The sequence below is a fragment of the Emydura macquarii genome, unplaced genomic scaffold, assembly GCF_026122565.2.
Source record: "Emydura macquarii macquarii isolate MOO-44397 ecotype Brisbane River unplaced genomic scaffold, CSIRO-AGI_Emac_v2 contig_2171, whole genome shotgun sequence".
NCBI lineage: Eukaryota > Metazoa > Chordata > Testudines > Chelidae > Emydura > Emydura macquarii.
Window position 1 is genome coordinate 614985 of NW_027132308.1, and position 20377 is coordinate 635361.

The following is a 20377-nucleotide window of genomic DNA, read 5'->3' on the forward strand; positions in this document are numbered from 1 at the left end:
CCATTATATCTAAAATACAGGAGAACCTCAGTTACAATCTGATCAGTCAACCACACACCTCACTGGGAACCGGAAGTACACAATCAGGCAGTTGCAGAGGGAAAAGGAAAAAAAAGCAACTACAGTACAGTACTGTGTTAAACGTAAACTACTAAAAAAAATAAAGGGAAAGCAGCATTTGTCTTCTGCACTGTAGTGTTTCAAAGCTGTATTAAGTTCATGTTCAGTTGTAAAATTCTGAAAGAACAACCGTAATGTTTCGTTCAGTTACAAACAACCTCCATTCCCAAGATGTTCATAACTCTGAGATTATACTGTAATTTAACCCAGGCTGAATATATAAAAGCACATAATCTCAAACAAGTACAAATTGGTTAAACCATTTAACAATATACAGGTAAGAAAAAAGGGTGTGTATGTATTGTGCGGGTGGCAAGGTACATTTGGTGTAAATGAGGTACAGGTAAAAAATTTTTTCTTCCAGATTTCAGCGTACTCATAAGGAGCCTTTACTTGATCCCTAAAATGATTACTTGTGTTTTCCCAGGATGATGTTTGCATTACTTTCCAGACATAGGGCTAAACTCTAGTCAGAGCAGAGTCTGAGTGGAGAAGGGAAAGGAGGGCTTAGGCCCTCAGCTTGAATAAAAACCATGAATTTGCACTAATGCAACTCAATCTTTTAAAATAAATGTTTCATGAACATTCATACAAGTGATTATTTGGTTCACAGAAGGAGTTCTGGGCAAATGTGTTTGAACAGAACTTCATCTCCAGAAATATTCAGGCAGCCAACTTCAAATCACTTTGATTGCTCTCCTCTGGAATATAAGTAACTGAGTCATCCAATCATGGTGGTGCCAAAAATAAAAAAAGTGTGACATTCAATAGAGCACAGTCTTAATAGTTCACAACCCATAGGCTGAAATATGTTCACGTACGTGTCCACTGAAGAATTTTGAATAATGAACCAGATTTATCAAAACCAAGGGTTCTTCATGTGATCAGAACTAGAGGACTCAATTCAGCTGAGAAATTGCTTTCTGTTCATAGTTTGTCAAGCTTTAGCTAAGTGCCTCCCTATTTATTAAGGGACAGATGCCAGTCCTCTTGCTTATCACATAGCCCCACTGATATCAGGCATAAGGTATTAATCAATGTGTGTGCATAACTCCCTGAACTGTATGAAAACTTGACACAATCATATGGTACCATAAACATTATATTACCCAACTAATGCAAATATTTTAGTGGGCCGGAGGGGGTGGGGGGGGGGTGGGGGACACGGGACAGGACGGGACGGGACGGGACTGGATAATACTGAACCCTGGAAAAAATCAGACATCACAGGCATGACATGTCCAAAAGCAAACCTCACCAAAAAAAGAAAGTTACTTCTATACTTACAAACAGCATTTACATGAAGAATGGATATTAGCAGTCGCATGTTTGGCATAGATAGACAAAGCTCTAAATCATTGGAAATAAATCAATGCATTTAAATGAACTGCTTTCATTCTGCATCTTGTGCATACTGGAAGGCTTTCAGAAAAGGAAGATATAATTTAAACACCACTTCATCTATAAGGATGGAATAACAAGGGCAGAGGTCAGCAAGTTCAGAAGGAAGCTGTCCTGGAAACAGACTCTCTGCTTTCTATGTTTTAAAATACATTTTGTTAAAGGAAAATTCTGTCAAACAGCTGCACAATAAATTAATGTTTTTTATTGTATTCTTCTCAGCTGAATTTCTTTGCTGGGATATTGGCTCTGAAATTATCACTTTTTACAAGTGCTTGGGTTTAACCTCTTAGCTATTTACTTAAGTATTTATACTGCGTTAATCACCACCACGGGTTGAAAGTGCTTCTTGCCTAACTGAATTCCAAGTCAGCAAATATACTGTGCTTACCTAAGTTGTCCATGTAGTTTCACCTGGATATGGCATTCTTCCTAAGCTGAAATGTAGCTTGAGATGGTAAATGTGTAGTTTTTACTTGAGCAACAGCAGCTACATCTCAGTGGTGCACAGAGGGATTCCTTGTACACCCCATTTACAAACAACTTACTTATAGGGAAACTTGGGCCTCCTCCTACACTGAGACTCCAACTCCCACTAGAACCATTGGGTAACTTTAAAAAATGGACTGAAAACCCCTAAACTGCTTCTGTGCATTTCAGTCAGCTTTCACTTTGCTTACAGTGAGGCTTAACTCCACTGGAAGTGTTCCAGACATAGGATACATCCCTCTTGCTCAAGACCAGCTTCTAGCTCTCATGCCTGCAGCTTCCTCTCTGCCTGTTGCAGTTGCTCCTAATGGGAAATGAAGAACAGCTGGTATCATTACAACTCCTCACCACTGCAGGTGTCTTCAAGTGCAGCTCCAGTGTCAGCAGGAGGTTTGCACTAGAACTGATTAGAATTTAATAAAAAGAGTTCTGCTGTTGCTATCCAAGATGGAATAGAATCCTTTTTTGGCTCACTTGGCTGAGCTGAGCTGGCAGGAGGAAAAACTGCATGAAATTATTGTAGTCAGCAAATAAGACTGCACACAGGGAGCAGTTCTATTGATAAGGAGGTGCCATTGTTACATAGTTACTACTCAGTGCAGCATTCTGTATTTTAATCTTATATTGTTTGGTCTAATTAGGGCCAACAAACCTGTTCACTCCCTTCTTTGTGTTTCAGTGCAACTTCTAAACTCTGGCTAGCTAACCAATGTTTGTGTCTGTCATGCCGATATGCATGCCTGCAGGTTTGCTGCTGTGGATCTATCAGCAGACAAGTGTTTTGGGGTTGTTTGTTTAATTCATAAAACCTAAGTTAGGGACTTGTACTGCTTGCCAGGTTCCATCTAACCTGCTCGTTGGTGCACGGCACTGCAACTTGGTGGCAGTGGTAGAATTTAGCAGAATCCTTGTGTCTATTTTCCACCAGAATGATGGCTTTTCAAGTAAAGGTACGGTACATGTGGGCTGTAGGCTTTATGAAGTGCTCAAGTACCATAGTTAAAAACACATACATGTACTGTGACAAAAAGTAGCTGGAGTCTCACCCTGAATTACAAGCACAACAGCTTCTGCAAGGTCTGATGCTCCACTTAACAAAATTTTAAAATTTCACTTAGGAAGATATTCTTCCTCTCTCCAGCACAAATCTGTTCATGTGAGCAGTGCACAGTGATACTGCTTCAGTGTTTATGAGACCTCCAGTAGCCAGGCTGAGCTGCAGGAAACTGTGTATTGTGTTTTCAGGTGCTTAACAGTTTCCTGCAGCTATTTCCGATTATCAAGCTTGTTTTGAGTGGCTCTCCGGTTGCAGACCAATAGCTCTCCATAATGGTGCTTTTTAATGATACCCTTTGGGAAACATTATTTTCCTTGCTCCTATCTCACCAGAAGCCAGTCACTGTAGAAATATAAATCTAAACAAATAAGCCATTAGTACCAAGTGGTTGTTTCCAACTGAGTTATATCCTACACTACATTGCTACCAGGAAGCCTCTACTCCTGTTCTCAATTTCTATGGCGAGCTTGTTTTGTTGTCTCAATGTCACAGTTGAACAGAAAATAGCAGCAGTTTTAGTTCAGTTACACAAACTATGTTAAGAAAATGAATTCTGAAAGTCTCTGGACATCCTGTCCAAGAGCCTTGGAAGGTATAAATACCCTTATAGAAGTGGTGGTTATGGATATTTCGGAAAAAATCCATGGCAGTGGGAAAGCTGTAGCAGTTTCTGGAAATTAAGCCCTTCTGTTGCTGGACAGTGCACATCTTATCTGGATACTCAACTAACAAGTTTGCATTTCAGCAATGGATGGAACTTGGTGGAATAACTTGATTCCAAGGGAACTGATCGTGTGTGTTACTGTTATCTAAGGCCTGATCCTGTGTGTTACTGAGGACAACTGAAGACATGGAGGTTGAAATTGGCAAAGCAACCTATTAATTTTACTAGGAATTGTGCCTGCAAATTTCTTAGGCAGTTTTGAAGATCTCAACCCATATGTCTGCAAGTGTCCTCAGTACCATACAGCCCCCAGCCACAGAACTGGGTTCTGTTGGTCTTGACTTCAATTGACATCCAATAGGTGTTTTAGTTGAATAAAGAGTACTGGATCCAACTCAGAACTGGTACCATGATAATGGAAGGGGGGGGGGGGGGGGGGAGGAGCACATGTTGAGGACCTATTTTCTCCCTTACAACTGTATCTCATCTCTCCTCCACCCCCCATTTCTAAACCTCTTACTGAATGTTTCAGCCTAGCTGAAAAAAGAAGGGTCCATTTTGAAACCTTACAAATATTCTCCTGAGTTATGAAGTAGAAGCATCTCACTGGCTGGCAGCAGTGAAAAAAAACAGTAGTGGGTTTCCACAGATATAAATAAATATGTATTTATATATGCTATGCACAGAGTAAAATAAATAAATACAAAATAAAGCTGTCATTGCTGTTGACAGTAAAAAGTAGGCACTGTAATAAATGGATTCAGAACTTATGCATGTTCCCTCCAAGCTGTTTTCATGTAGGAGAGACTGATCACTGGCCATGGAGCAGAATCTAAAGGGTGTATTATTTATAGTGTATTGAATCAAGATGAGAGTACAGTATAAAAAACAGCATTTCTGGTCATCTCTCATGTAGCTCCATTGACTTCACTGGAATTACATGAGCGATGAAATTAGCTCGTTCTGCTTAGATAACTGAACATTTGCTGGGGGGGGGAGGAGAGGGGACAAAGCAAAATTCACTTTGGGTTCCATCAAATTCCCACTAAAGTCAATGAAGGGATTCCCACTGACTACAGTGGAACTTGGATTGGAATTTAAGAGAGGGACCTATGCCGGAACCATATATCTGGCATTGCCAAAGCCAAGCAGTGAGGATTTGCATAACCACCCCTCCAGTTCTGCCCATTTCTGTTTAACTTAGAAAAGAGACAAAACTAGAGCTATTGAGTGGAATTCCAGATCCAGCTGGGCACAAGCAAACAATGAGTTTTAATATGGCGAAATGTAAATGTTTATATCTGGAACAAAGAATATAGGCCATACTTACAGGATCAGAAATGTGAAATTTTCTGTAGGAGGGAAATTCCAGTCCCCACATATCTCTACTTATTATGTATTTGTATAGCACTTAGCACAATGAGGATCCAATCTTGGCTGGAGGCTCAAGACACTACTATAATACAAATGAGGATGTGGCTTAATCTATTATATAGATAGTGGCCAACTGAGCAATTTGGATCCAGATTCACATTTGCTCCAATACGCTGGCGACATGAGTTTCTGGTTCATACCCAGCTCTAGTTCCAAGCTACATGTGCTAATAATAATGCTTAGCTTAAGATTTAAAGCATAGTTTAAACAAATGACTGTACAAATGATAGAATATGAAATCACAAAGTTTCTCCATCAACCATTTCTATATCAAATTTCTTCAATTTGTCTAACTAATAGCAGCATAAGATTGATCTGGCACATGAAACTCAGATTGAGTATTTTTTGCCATAATAGGTCATCATCAGTGACCGATTCTAAAGAACGCATCAGGCTTTTCTTTTCCTTTCTTTTTTGAGACCACACAAGGCAGAGGCGATGACAGCTGCTGTTCTGCAGATATATTATCCATGCACTGCTGACAATACAGAAAAGTTGGGTTTGCCAGTATACTAAACAGATATGACCCAGAAAAACATAAGATATGCCTCCTCCTCTGTAGATGGCAGCAACTCTTTCCTCCAGCACATGTTTAAAATGTTTCCTTCACAAAGGGGAGAAAAATCACCCTCTCTGGAAGAACCATCTAGTCCTATTCTCCCTGCCATAAGAGATGCTGCAATCTCTGTCATGTCTCAAAAGCCCCTTTAGAATCAGATGGGGTAACCAGATAACAAGTGTGAAAAATCAGGACACCTTTTTTTTTTTTCCAGGTGGGGATAGTTGGGTATGTAAGATTTTACAAACTTAAAAATAGAACATGCACATAGGCCTATCTTGTGTTGTAGGCTCATTGAAGGAGTCCGAGTTATGCCACATGGGACTGAAAGACCCTGAGCCCCTCATTCAGCCCTGCGCGGCACGCTTGGGCTTTGGCTCTGGCACCTTCAGTCCCGCAAAAAACCAAGACAAATGACATCCCAGCAGTACTTTGATTAGGACCGGGGGGGCGGGGGCGGGGGAGGTGTCGTCATAGCCTCTAATATCAGGACAATCCCAATGTTATCAGGACATATGGTCACCCTAATATCAGATCATATTATAGGTCTGAATTTCACAGGGTAGAGGGGGACTCACTTGGAATCCCCTCCCTCTATCCCATGGAATTGGGACCATAGGAGATAAAGGCTGGAAACTCCTGTTTTTATGAATAAGAGAGTGTGCATATGTTGTGAATTAGCAGCACTCTTGGGGAGCACAGTTAGGCACGAGACCAGCCCCTGGGGTATACTTTTATCAATATTCATAAACAAGTAATAAAAAGGCTATGTTTTTGGGACCGTGCAGTCAAGGAGTTGGAATACAAACCTGGGAGTGAGAAATGCCTGAGTTCTAATTCCTTGCTCTCTCCCCCAAGCCCCTTTGTGACTTTGAGCATGTCCTCTAACCTTTCTGCCTCTAGCTGTAAAATAAGGTTGATGCTACTTATCTGCCATCCCTATACACCCGGTGCCTGCTGAGGATTACTTAGTTAATGTTTAAAAAGGGTTTTGAAGGAGTAAGGTGCTAAGTAATATCATCATCATCAGTATAAAACAAGATAATTTTTAAATGATATCCTTTAAAGATATTGCATAAGCTAACATCATAGTTAATTCTCTTAAAATGGATAATTGCCCAGCGTGCACAAGGATCCTGAACAGTTTATAGCCATCCATGACAGTGCTCCAATTGTGTGAGTTACCCCACCAAGTCTCGGTTATTCCAATCACATCATAGTTCCTTGACTGTGCCAGGACTTCCAATTCCTCCTGCTTATTTCCCAGGCTTCCTGTGTTCGTGTACAGGCACCTAAGATAACTAGCTGATTGCTCTACTTTCTCAGTGCGCAACAGGAGGCCTCCCCTGTTGCTCCCTCCTCCTTGCACTTTCTCCTGGTGTCCCATTTTCCCACTTACTTCCGAGCTTAGGTCCCTGTCCCCAGCAAACCTAGCTTAGCCTCCTCACTAGGTTAGCCAGCCTGCCTGCAAAGATGATCTTCCCTCTCTTTGTTAGATGAATCCCATCTCTTCCTAGCAATCCTTCCTGGAACAACATCCCATGGTCGAAGAATCCAAAGCCCTCTCTCCGACATAACCATGCATTTACTTCCACAATCCAATGGTCCCTACCTGGCCCTTTTCCTTTAACAGGGAATATGGACAAGAACACCACTTGTGCCTCAAACTCCTTTATGCTTCTTCCCAGGGCCAGGTAGTCTGCAGTGATCTACTCAAGGTAGTTCTTGGCAGTATCATTGGTGCCCACATGGAGAAGTAGGAAGGGATAGCGATCTGAGGGCTTGATAAGTCTCAGCAGACTCTCCGTCACATCTTGAATTCTAGCTCCAGGCAAGTAGCACACTTCTCAAATTTCCTGGTCCGGATGGGACAACTTCCTGGTGCAAGTGCTGGAGGAACATACTTGGGGCCGTGCTCCTCTTGACCTGTTGCTCACAAACAGGGAAGAATTGGTAGGAAAGTAGAAGTGGGTGGTAACCTGGGCAGCAGTGACCATGAGATGGTCGAGTTCAGGATCATGACAAAAGGAAGAAAAAAGAGAACAGGAGGATACGGACCTTGGACTTCAGAAAAGCAGACTTTGACTCCCTCAGGGAACTGATGGGCAGGATCCTTTGGGAGGCTAATATGAACGGGAAAGGAGTCCAAGAGAGCTGGCTGTATTTTAAAGAAACTTTATTGAAGGCACAGGAACAAATCATCCCAATGTGCAGAAAGAATAGCAAATATGGCAGATGACCAGCTTGGCTTAACAAAGAAGTCTTCAGTGAGCTTAAACACAAAAAGGAAGCTGACAAGAAGTGGAAGCTTGGTCAGGTGACAAGGGAGGAGTATAAAAATACTGCTCAAGCACACAGGAGTGAAATCAGGAAGGCCAAATCACAATTGGAGTTACAACTAGCAAGGGACGTGAAGGGGAACAAGAAGGGTTTCTACGGATATGTTAGGAACAAGGTGGTGGTCAGAGAAAGTGTGGGACCCTTACAGAATGGGGGAAGTAACCTAGTGACAGATGATGTGGAAAAAGCTGAAGTACTCAATGCTTTTTTTTGCTTCTGTTTTCAGAGACAAGGTCAGCTTCCAGACTACTGTACTGGCAGCACAGAATGGGGTGGAGATGAGCAGCCCACAGTGCTGGAAGAACAGGTTCAGGACTATTTAGAAAGGTTGGACATGCATAAGACCATGGGGCCAAGTGCAATGCATCTGAGGGTGCTGAGGGAATTGGCTGTTGTGATTGCAGAGCCATTGGCCACTATCTTTGAAAACTCGTGGTGATTGGAAAAAGGCAAATATGGTGCCATCTTCAAAATAGGGAAGGAGGAGGATCCAGAGAACTACAGACCAGTCATCCTCACCATAAATCCCCAGAAAAATCATGGAGCAGATCCTCAAGGAATCCATTTTGAAGCACTTGGAAGAGAGGAAGGTGATCTGGAACAGTCAGCATGGATTCACCAAGGGCAAGTCACGTCTGACCTGATTGCCTTCTATGATGAGATAAATGACTCTGTGCATGTGGGGAAAGTAGTGGACGTGATATACCTTGACTTTAGCAAAGCTTTTGATATGGTCTCCCACAGTATTCTTATCAGCAAAGTTAAACTAGTATGGATCGGATGAATGGACTATAAGCTGGCTAGATCATCGGGCTCAATGGGTAGTGATCAATGGCTCGATATCTAGTTGGCAGCTGGTAACAAGCTCAGTGCCCCAGGGGTCGGTGCTGGGGCTGGTTTTGTTCAACATCTTCATTAATGATCTGGAGGATGGGGTGGATTGTACCCGCAGCAAGTTTGCAGATGACACTAAGCTGAGGAGAGTGGTAGATACGCTGGAGGGCAGAGATAGGATACAGAGTGATCTAGATAAATTAGAGGATTGGGCCAAAAGAAATCTGATGAGGTTCAACAAGGACAAGTGCAGAGGATTTAGTACGAAGAATCCCATGCACTGCTACAGACTGGGGACCGACTCGCTAGGCAGCAATTTGGCAGAAAAAGATCTAGGGGATTACAGTGGACAAGAAGCTGGATATGAGTCAACAGTGTGCCCTTATTGCCAAGAAGGCTAATGGCATATTGGGCTGCATTAGTAGGAGCATTGCCAGCAGATCAAGGGAAGTGATTATTCCCCTCTGTTCAGCACTGGTGAGGCCTCATTTGGAGTACTGTGTCCAGTTTTTGGCCCCCCACTACAGAAAGGAGGTGGACAAATTGGAAAGAGTCCAGCAGAGGGCAACAAAAAAAGATTAAGAGGCTGGAGCCCATGACTTATGAGGAGAGTCTAAGGGTTTAGCCTGCAGAAGAGAAGGAGGGGGGATTTGCTAGCAGCCTTTAACTATCTGAAGGGAGGTTCCAAGGAGGATGGAACTAGGCTGTTCTCAGTGGTAGTAGATGACAAAACTAGGAGCAATGGTCTCAAGTTGCAGTGGGGGAGGTCTAGGTTGTATATTAGGAAAAAGTTTTTCACTAGGAGGGTGGTGGAATCTCCATCCTTAAAGGTTTTTAAGGTGCGGTTTGAGAAAGTCCTGGCGGGGATCATATAGTTGGGGTTGGTCCTGGTCCTGATTTGAGCAGGAGTTGGACTAGATGACCTCCTGAGGTCCCTTCCAACCCTAATCTTCTACGATTCTGAAAATCCTAAAATCTTCAGGTCAGGTTAAATGAATACATTCAGTTTTTCAGTTTGGGGTACCAAGCTGTAATTAAGCACTAACTGCTGAGGCTCGAGTCACTCTCAGAAGAATCTACATGCTGTCTTACTGTAGCGAGAATTAAATCTTACTAAAGAAATACTGCAGTTTACCTCCTTACTAAGATCAGCTACTACTGACACTTCAAAAGCCCAGAGCCAAGGGGAAATCAGTGGGAATTAGGTGCCTAAATACCTTGGCCTGGGAGACTCCAGCCAGAGAGCTATAGGTTGTTGTTACTAATCCCTAGTAACAACAGTATTTATTTTAACAGTGTCTCATGTAAATAGATGCATGGCTAAATTCTCTGCAGGCAGAACTCCATGGTCTTCATTGGTATTGTACCAGCAGAGAAGTTACCCCCCAGTCTCTACCCCAAAGAGTTTACATTCCAAAAGCCTGGTACTGGAAAAATTTACTACCATAGGTAGGGGTTATTCACCTACTAGAAGCATGTATTGTGCTTGGTAGTAAGGATATGTAGATTGGGTCCTGCACAAAGATAAGAGAGACAAAGAAGCAGGTGAGAGTAGAACAGGAAAAGGGGAAGGTGGGGGACAGTGTTACAATGATAAGAGGAAGTTGTTCCTTAGATTTGTTGGGCATGTATCATGATGATTGTGATTTAAAAATTGTTAATGTCTTAATGACTTCCAATTATATTGATGAATCTTTTGTGACTTTTTTCGGTGGAGGGCATGTAATGATGGAGGTGTGAGGCCATGAGTTCAGGATGCAGTGTGCAAGAGACGGGGGGAGAGAGAGAGAGAGAGAAGGAGAATGGAGGCAACAAGTGAGAAAAGGGGCGTGAAGAGCTTGGATGGCAGAGGAGAATGCAGTATGGCAATATATTGTGACAGTGATAGGTGAAAGGGTCCAATAAAAAAAGTTCAACACTGATTTTTTTCTACTAACATCACGATGCTGTGATTATCGCAACCATGCCATCTCTTGCTCCGTGCGGGTGAGCAGCAGAAGCTGCTGGGGCCTGCTGCCCCAGGTTGTACGTTTTTTGGCCCTTTCTCTTGTGAATACTACTATCTGAGCCTGCTGGCAGATGCTGTGAAACTGCTGGTAGATCTGAAACTAAAGTCAATCTAGTTCAGATTAGGGTATTTAAGCATTAGAGTGCCAATTAAGGAGGTGACATTTTAGCCTGAACAGCAGCAAAAATTGCCTGACAGTAAGATCTATTAGATTGTGAAATAATTTTTCAAGACACTGGGGAAAACCCCCATATAAGGCATTGTTTAAAATAGACGAGATAAAACACTAGAAAATGTACTACAGGAAACAATCATGCTCAGGCACCCAAGGGACAGACTAGATGACCAGTCAAGTCTTTTCTCTCTCTAACATTGTTTATCTCAGACGTTGTTTAACTCAGTATTATTTTACCTATTGTTCCTTAGTGACTTTCTTTTTTAGATTAACTGCTAGAGGCAGCGTTTACCTTTTTAATCTTTAATTAAGTATTTGAGTAATTCTGATTCATCACTAAATCTTCTCTCCTTATTTCTATTGGTCACATGGGATTTCCAGTTTCATCCTGTATCCATTTAAGTCAATGGCAAAACTAGCATCAACCTCAGTGGAGCAGATTCCTAGTACAGAGGCTGAGATGATCAAATGGCATATGCAGTGACAGCTCATGCCCAAAATTACTGATTGGCCTGCAGACTGCAAACTGCCCTCTCTTCCCCCTACCACTTCCTAGTGACCAGCTCTTGCTGGGAGGGGGACAAACAATGCTGGTGGGTAAGTGGGAAGAAAAAGGGAACACTCTATCCCTGGTCCCACTGCTTTCAGAAAGAAATATAGCGACATTTCAGTGTAAAGGGCAGAGTGAAAGAAAACAGTATTTATTGCTCCATCACCCCCCTCACTGTTTAGTCCCAACCTCACATAATCTAAATCTTACCCTACTCCTCCTCCCAACCCCCCATGCTACCAATTTGTCCACAGTCTTATTCACCCATTTACTCTATTCTCCCTGTGGTCAATGCTGCCAACCCATTCCATCCCTTTCCAGCCTCAGAACCTTCCAGAACTCCCTCCCCCCAGCCCACACATGCACAAAAATACCCACACACACAAACTCTAGGCGGAGAATCCCTACTCTTCCTATATAACCTCACCACAGGTCAGACCCATCCCTACTCACCTCCCGCAAGCTCTGATTGAAGCCTAGATTTACAAAAGCACTTTTAGGCACTTAAACCCCAGATTTAGGTGCCTAAATCCAGTTTTAGGCTCCACTGTGATTCACAAAACTCCCGCTGAATCCTGTAGGTTCCTGAACTTGCTTGACAGGTAAATGTTTGCAGTAAAAGTGCCTAGCTCTGTGTTTCTTTCTTTGGGCATGCACACTGCTGCCCCCCTCTAGGCATCCAGCTCCCACCTAAGCCCCAGAGTGATTCACAGACCAGGAGAAGATAGATGTTTGGCCACCTAAGTTCTATGCAGGGCCCAATCCAGCAGACAAACTCAAAGGCTGCCTACTGGATCAGGCCCCTCAGGCAAGTTCACACAAAACAGCAAGGGGAGGGAGGGGAAGAGGACTTCCCTTATAACTTTTAGCCCAGTGGTTACAGCATTCACCTGGGGTGTGGGAGATCCCCCAGTTAAATCATGTAGTATACATCATCCAATACCCCTAAATGCCCCAACAGCAACATGGGTGAAACCAGACAATCACACGCTCTCGAATGAACTCACACAGAAAAATGGTAAGAGACAAAAGTGCCACATTACGCATGGGTGAACACTTTTCGCAAAGCGATCATTCTATATTTGATCTCTCAGTTTTCATCCTCAAAGGAAACCTGCACAACACCTTCAAAAAATGAGCCTGCGGAAGCTTAAATTCATAACCTCGCTAGACAGTAAAAATCATTGACTAAACAGGCCCTGGTTTTATGGCTCATTACAACAATTGTAACATAACCTACTGCTGCCTAGTACTTAATTGCACACTTGTTTAAGTGGTCTCCTGCAGAATTTGTGAATCCCTTATGCTTAACAATCTGCTCTAACCTGTATTTAGTTCAGACACTCTGGCTGAATCTCCAGACCTGAAGAAGGGCTCTTCGTGTGTAGCTCAAAAGTTTCTCCCTTCCACCAACTGCAGCTGGTCCAAGAAAAGATATTGCCTTACCTGCCTTGGCTCCAAAATAATTAAATAGTCATTTGGGCCAGAGAGAAGGAGCAGACACACGAGAATGATTCTACAGCCTGGTGGTTAGAGCACTCAACCAGGATATGGGAGATCCAGGATCCCTGCTCCAATGCCCCTTCAATTCTTTATCCAGAGTTCAATAGCTTCAACAGGAGCAACTAAGTGAGCCCTACATCAGAATATCCCATAGCCCTCTGGTTAGGGCACCCCCTTCAGAGGTGGTATAGATCTTGTCAAATCCCTTCTCATCAGGGGCGGGAGGGTGGGTCTCCTAAGCTCTGGGCTAAAAGTCATAAGGGAGGTCCTGCCCATCCCTGGCGTCTGGCAAATAATGCCTCAGGCACGTAACTCCAAAACAGATTCCTGGCTATGAATTGCTAGCAGAGACAGGCATCTCCCTGCAGCCCAGACTGAGACACCATGACACCCCTCTCATCAGCATCTCCCCTTGGTGAGGTTAGGCAGTCCCTAGCCTCGTGTCTTGTTATGAACTGAAGTTTAAGTTGCCTATCTCTCCCTATTCATTGTATGGAAGTCTAGGCATCTGATTCAGGCTTTGGGAATCACTATGTTGTTCCTGTGATTTTCCACGTAACTAAAAGTTTGGAGTTGCAATGCTCAGTGACACAATGCCTAAGAATCTCTGTGAATCTAGATCGAAACCTCTTCTGGGCCTGAAGAAGTCAGCTGAGAGAACACCCCATGCACATACATAACTCTCTAGGCTCAGACATTCTATGGCCTCTATTGTACAGGAGGTCAGACTACAGGATCACAATGGTCCCCCTTTGATCTTGGAATCTATGAACCCTTTTCTTTTATTCCTGACACTCACCAATACTGGCAGGATCTGAAAACTCCAAACTTGTTGCTGAGTCACGGCAGCAGTGAAGAACTGTGGCTGAAGGGGACACTATGCTCTGATTCAATCTCTGTGGGGCAGATCTCAATAACCTCCACATAACTCTCTATTTCCTGCTATTTACCTCCTCTTTCTGAAGCTGCAGACGACGTGCTGCAGGGCCAGGAGTTCCACTGTGGCAGTCAGGGGCATTGCTACCTCCAAAGGCTAAAGTAGCTGCAGCCCTACCAAATGTCCCCTGGGGCAGCAGGTATACCTTGCTGTACATCAGCCACACCGCACATGTTTACTGTGTGGCTGACAACCATGTATTGGTGAGGCTTAGCCCCATTAGTTTGTAATGATGAGCGGCCCCTGGGCATACAGTTCTACTCTACCACCAATTCTGTTCATATTACAGTTTCAGCTAATTCATTCAGGAAGCTACTACAGTTTGGAAAGTAATGAAAGATGATTGATTGTTCACCTGGAGGCAACTGACACCATATTAGCTAGTAAAACTCCTGCTTTACACACTATTTGCAAATTAATTTTGTAACAGAGTCTCCCTAATCTGCTGAAAATGTATTGTTTTAAATTGTTTTTGATCAAAGCCAGATGAATGTTCAGATATCACTCAGTAAAGAGACTACTTAAAATGTCAAGATTCTGGCTTTGGTACTATACTTTTTTAATCCACTGAAGAAAATAATGCAGCATTATTCTCATCTTTTACAATCTACAGACAGGATCTGCAGAACAGTTGTATCTAGTCTACATGGTTTCAAAATGAAGTAGGGAGTGAACAAGGCTTCAGACAGACAAACATAGCACATACTATCTCCTACATTTTCAAAGACTTGCTCAGTATTAAGGCACATCCCCCCATTGGCTTTAATGGATGATACACAGCTAAACTGGAAAGTTGAGACATTTGAGACTTTGTGGTAGCAACTCAACCTCTGGTTTCATTTGCTGATAGTTTTATCATATTTTCTTCTTTAGGATTGAAACTTCCCATTATTGGTCTCAGATCCAAGTTGTTTTTCTTTCTCTTTCTTTCTGAACTGACTAGTTAGGATGCTGCTCGCTTTCCTTGGTAACCCAGATTTGACTGACCTGATAGCTTCTTTTTTAATCCTCCTCATGATCAGATGAAATTATCCCACCATGAAGTGGGCAAATGAAGCAAAGATATGAAATGGTTCTGCTGCTTTCTGGACTTCCCCTCTGTCACTGGCTACTGCTTTTCCTTTCCTCATCATGGGCAGGTGCAATCAGGATATCATTTTCCTTAAGAGAGGCAGATATGAAAGTTGGCATGCAGACTTATTTGAACTCTATGGAGGGCCAGTCCTGAAAGACACTGAGTTTCTTAAAGTCTCATTGAAGTCAATGGTTGTGGAGATAATTTAGCACCACTCGATAGATAGCCTATAGGATTACGCTACAAGCAAAAAGTGTCTTTAACCTTCCCACCAATTCACCTTTTTACTTTAAAGCCAAAAAGAGTATTTTTATAAAGAAAAGCTAATTATTTTCAGACTAGGCTTAATTGCTAAAATAGCTTCACAGAAAATGGAAAGGCTGTTCTTTAATTATGGTTAGTGACACCTCTGTAATCAAATATAGCAGTTTTATTAGTAACCACAGTTTTTTAACCCCACCAGGAAGAGGACTGATAGCAGTTCTCAATGGAATATTACTGGAAAAGTTGTGTGAGGTTATGAGCATGACCAAATATTGGTACTGATTTTATTGCTAATGTTCTGCTGCAATTAAAAAAAAATGTAGCGGGGCCACTGCTTACTACATTGTGGTAAATGTGGGTAACAGATATGACCATATTTTCCTGTTCTTAGGATAAGAAATGGCTGCATTATCTTAGTCTCATTGTGAGGTAACTAAGGATAAACAATGATTTTTAATTTCCAGAGGGGTAGCCGCGTTAGTCTGTATACAGCAAAACCGATATTCCTGTAGCACCTTAAAGACTAACAAATTTCTGCGGGCACAAGCTTTTGTGGGCTGACGAAGTGGGTCAAGATTATGCCTGCAAAATTTGTTAGTCTTTAAGGTGCTACAGGATTATCATTGTTTTGAGTGATTTTTAATGGTGATCACTATCAGGCTTTAGCTGAATACCTCTTCTCAGAAACTCAATTAAAAAAAATCTAGATATTTAACACACCCATCTTTCCCCCATCTTACATGTTGCTGCTCAAATATACACCTACCTGATAGACTTGCCAACCCTTCAGGATTGTCCTGGTGTTTCCAGAAATTAAAGATTTATCTTTAGTTAGAGATTATGTCATCTGATGAAACCTCCAGGAATATGTCCAACCAAAATTGGCAACCCTACCTTGAATATAAATAACCCCATATACCCTGACTGCTGACACTGAATCACATAGTCTCCATTTGTGTGCACAAAGATACTGTTGACATGCAAAAGTATATAGTCTCCTCCCCATTGCTTGCACATATTTATATTCCCATGACATCAACACCACATAGACAATCCAACATGTGCATGTGGCACACATACTTTTCAGGTGACCCCAGCCAAGCACTCAGGGTGAAATCCTGGCCCCATTGAAGGCAGTGGGTGTTTTGCATCCGCACAAGTGTTCTACAGCCACACAAGACCCTGTTCAATGTTATCCGCACCCTGTTCTATATAAACATGGCAGGGCCTTTCAGACAAACAGCCATGAAACATACAGGGACTCGCTAAAATCACCTGAGCTCATGAACACGCCTGCTTTTTCTTTGTCTCCTTTTACTGTTGCACCTTAAAAAAAAAAAAAAAATCTGTAATTGCATGTGAATGTTATTGTCTCTGCTTAGGTTGCATAACTAAAGGCACTCACCATTACTTACAATGGCTTTGCATTAGGTGTCCATCCGTACACGGGGCAGTATGATAGATGCAAGAGGCGGGCTACACCCTGCTGGAGAACCTGACGTTTTGCAAAGCATGACTTCCCCCTTTGCAGACCCTTCCGTGGGGAAAGCCCTTAGCCTCGCCTACAGGGAAACCACCGCCTGCTTGGTTTCCCTTCCCCAATCTACTGCAGCTGGAGGAAGGCCGGCTGCCAGTCAGAGCTGCTGCATGTGCTAAGGACGAGCCCCAGTCGGTCCCCAGTTAAAGCAGTTAGCCGGGCTTTCTTCTGCCTCCTCTCCCTCTGCAAGCACCCCGGGCTCAGCCCGGAGCAGTCGGCACGAGGGGGTGCAGTGTGACAGGCCTTGTACCCGTCCCCTACTGGCAGGGTCACCACTTAGGTCAGGCTCCCCAAAAAGGGGGAGAGGGAGCTGGGAAGGGGGGGTACCAGCAGCGGGGGGTGAGCCGTGTTACTCGCTGTCACGGTTGCAAGCCCAGGATGCAGCGACAGCCGTCCCTCAGCACCTCCCTGCGGGACCCACACTCCCCGGGGGCTAGCTGCTGAGAGAGCGAGGCCGGCGGGAACCCGCAGCTATGGCGGGCAGGGGGAACGGGCCAATTAGCTGCGGATGCAGGGGCGGGACCCACTGGGAAGCGGACCAATCGTGGGGCTCTTTCGGAGCCGCCCCTGGGTTTGGTCTGTTTCATTCATTCCACGTCGAACGCTGGTGCTGTGCTGCCGGGAGTCCCGCCACCGGGGGGGTTAGGGTACGCACAAAGAGGTCCCCACGGGAGGGATCCCCGTGGTGGATGGGGGGAGGGGTGAAGAAATCCTGGCCACTGGCCCTGGAGCGGGCAGCAGACCCGCACCAGCAGACCTAGCCCTTGAAAGCAGCACTGGGTAGGCAGGCCAGTGCTCGCTCGGGGCTAGCAGGGGCTGGGCTGCGCTGCATTGCATTGCATGCATGTGGGTGCTCGGAGGAAGGGGGCCGTACTCATCCCGGTGCTGGGGAGCGCCCATGGGCCTTTCTATTACTAACTCACGTGCGCGCTGTTGGGAGGAGACACAATTAATTGGCATTTGTGGGGTTTTTGGGACTCCCTCCCACCCATCGATAGGAGCGGGAAGACAATACACAAGACAGGCAGACACCACTTTATGTGAAATTATATAAAATGTATTTGGCGTTTGGTCACCCATTAAGATGTTGACGCGTCGATCACAGGGAAGCTGAAACCTTAAAATCCTCTTGAAGCCATTGGGACCATTTCCTTGATGGTTAATACAGCTCACTTTTGGACAAAAGATCTTTTGCTGGAATATGTTGGAAAGTTACTGAATATAAAATATGATCATAAGGATCCAAGAAGTGATAGTTTACCAATCTTCAAAAAACAACTAAACAGAACAAACAGCAAACAATCCCCCCCCCCCCCCAATCTTTCTGAGAAAGTGAGGGATTTACAGCATTTAAGGAAATAGTAAAGGACTTAATCTCCGGCACAGAGTTCTGTAGACAATTTAAAATTAGAAGAGAAATAGTTATTTTTTCACTAATTCCTTTGGATAATGGATTCAGTCTGTTTCCATGATGTTTGTGAATAGTGTAGTGAAATTATGAGTTCTTGTTAGAAAACAGATCTTCCAATCCATGAAACACCGTGTTGCTTGTTTATAGTAAAAAGATTCATGAAAAGTACAGTACTTCCATTGTGGAACACAGAGAATCTGCTTGGGCATTTCCAAATAGAAAACATGGAAAGACAAAAATCCAGCAGGTGGCAGCATACTAAAGTTTTTATGGCATGGTATCCTACAGAGATACTCAGTGACGTTTTTCCAAAAATCTTTAACGTGATTTTTGTGTGTGTTTTTTTTCTTTCTCATCACTTAGTTTATTTTATACACTGGACTATATTCTAATCTGTCTACCCCACTGTAAATGCATGGTAAGTCCACTGGCTTCAAAGGAGCTACTGCAAATTTACATCAGGGTAGTTAAAATTGTAATCAAGTCCATTATCTGGATTTATTTCAGTATTCTCAACAATATTTATAACATAGTACAGTATCTTTGGGACTAGGTTAGTTTCATACAGCTAACCAGTTCCCAACTCATACAAATAAAGATAATTTTGTTTCTTAATACCATTTAAGGTTTTGAGTTAAATTTTCTAAAGTGCTGAAGTAATTTAAGATCCTAAATGTAGAGCTGGACAAACAACAGTAATACCTTTTTGTGACAGATTTTAAATGTTTGTTCTGTTTTGGAGCAAAACGTCAAAATTCTCCACAAAATGGAATTACCGTTCTTTGCCCAGCTCTACCCTGGTTTTGGGGTAGTCCACCTAAGCTAGGCACCAACTCTGAGACAGCCCATCATGTAAGATGCCCTACAGCCGGGGGGACGGACCCTGGAAGCAGAGGAGTCATAAACATGGGAGCTAAGACTGCCAAGGCATCCACACTTTGGGCTTCCCAGCAGCCCACCAGGGAAACTGCCAAGGACCTGGGCAGGTGAACTGGCAGGAAACCAGGTTTCTCATCAAAATCAACCTGTCTTTGAGGAAAGTCAGTTTTGATGAATTTGCAAATTTTGATGAAAAAATGTTTTGTTCAAATTTTGTCAACAAAATTTCCTTCATTTTCAAAATTATTTAGTTACTTAAGAGCTTAAATCTCAATGTAAATCACTGAGCCTACTGCTTGTCTTCACTGGATTGTTCGGTCTAGCTATAACTTGAGTTTTGTGCCTAACCCTAAATCCAGCCACATATAAAATTCTGAAACTTGCAAAAAATGGTTCTTTAAACTTGATCTAGACAGTCAGTTGCAGGGAAAGAGGGTTAAAGTTCAACTGCTGATGCTCGAGCTAGCAGTGCAGTGGTGATGCCACACTTTGAGCTACAATCCACCAGCTACTAATCCAATCACTCTTGGCAGCTCCAGTGTGGTTACTGAAACTCAAGTGAGGCTATCTGCATGGAGTAACTTGAATTAGGGGTAACCTGAGCTAAATGCTGCAGTGAAGACAAACCCTTAAGTCTTATTTGCCTACTCACTTTTGAAAATAGGGTTTAAGCTTCTAAATCACCCAGGGGGGGTTGAAAATTTTTCTCTGTGATTTTGAATTTTGTTGAAGGGATTGAGTTAGTTCCATGTTATTTCCTGTACTTCACAAGGAATCCAAATTCCCAGGGACTTAATTTATCTTGAAGAGTATTGTGCATTTAAGTTGTTTGAATACTAATATTGTCTACATGCCAACTTTGAAAGCATTGCCCATTTTGGGATGATAACCTTTAAATCCCAATATTTCACCATAAACATACATCTCAAACATTTTCTCCTTAAGACCTGTTAGAATTTGTGACGTATGGTTTGCTGCTGGTATACTCGTGTAGAAGCTTGTGCTCATTTTCTGTTATCAGCCTGAGGGCCAAGACTGTCTATCTATGTCTATGTACAGGATTAGCATAATTGGCCCCTGATCCTGACATGGGGTTTTCAACACGACCACATATAGTTCATAGCAATAACTATTCTTATA

The 20377-nt window shown here is 43.1% G+C and overlaps 2 long non-coding RNA genes across 3 annotated transcripts in view; both read right to left on the bottom strand.

The window, feature by feature from the left end:
• LOC137160218 (uncharacterized) overlaps positions 1-16724 on the bottom strand; it is a 115648-nt gene extending 98924 nt beyond the window's left edge. For both annotated transcript variants that reach the window (XR_010921812.1, XR_010921813.1), the window contains exon 1: positions 16686-16724. This is a non-coding gene — a long non-coding RNA (uncharacterized lncRNA). The remainder of the gene's footprint in view (positions 1-16685) is intronic.
• Positions 1571-15168, bottom strand: LOC137160220 (uncharacterized). Its single transcript, XR_010921815.1, has 3 exons — positions 15059-15168; positions 2245-2314; positions 1571-1657 (listed from the first exon to the last, which is right to left on the bottom strand). It is a non-coding gene; the product is annotated as an uncharacterized lncRNA (long non-coding RNA).
• Positions 16725-20377: the final 3653 nt, after the last annotated feature.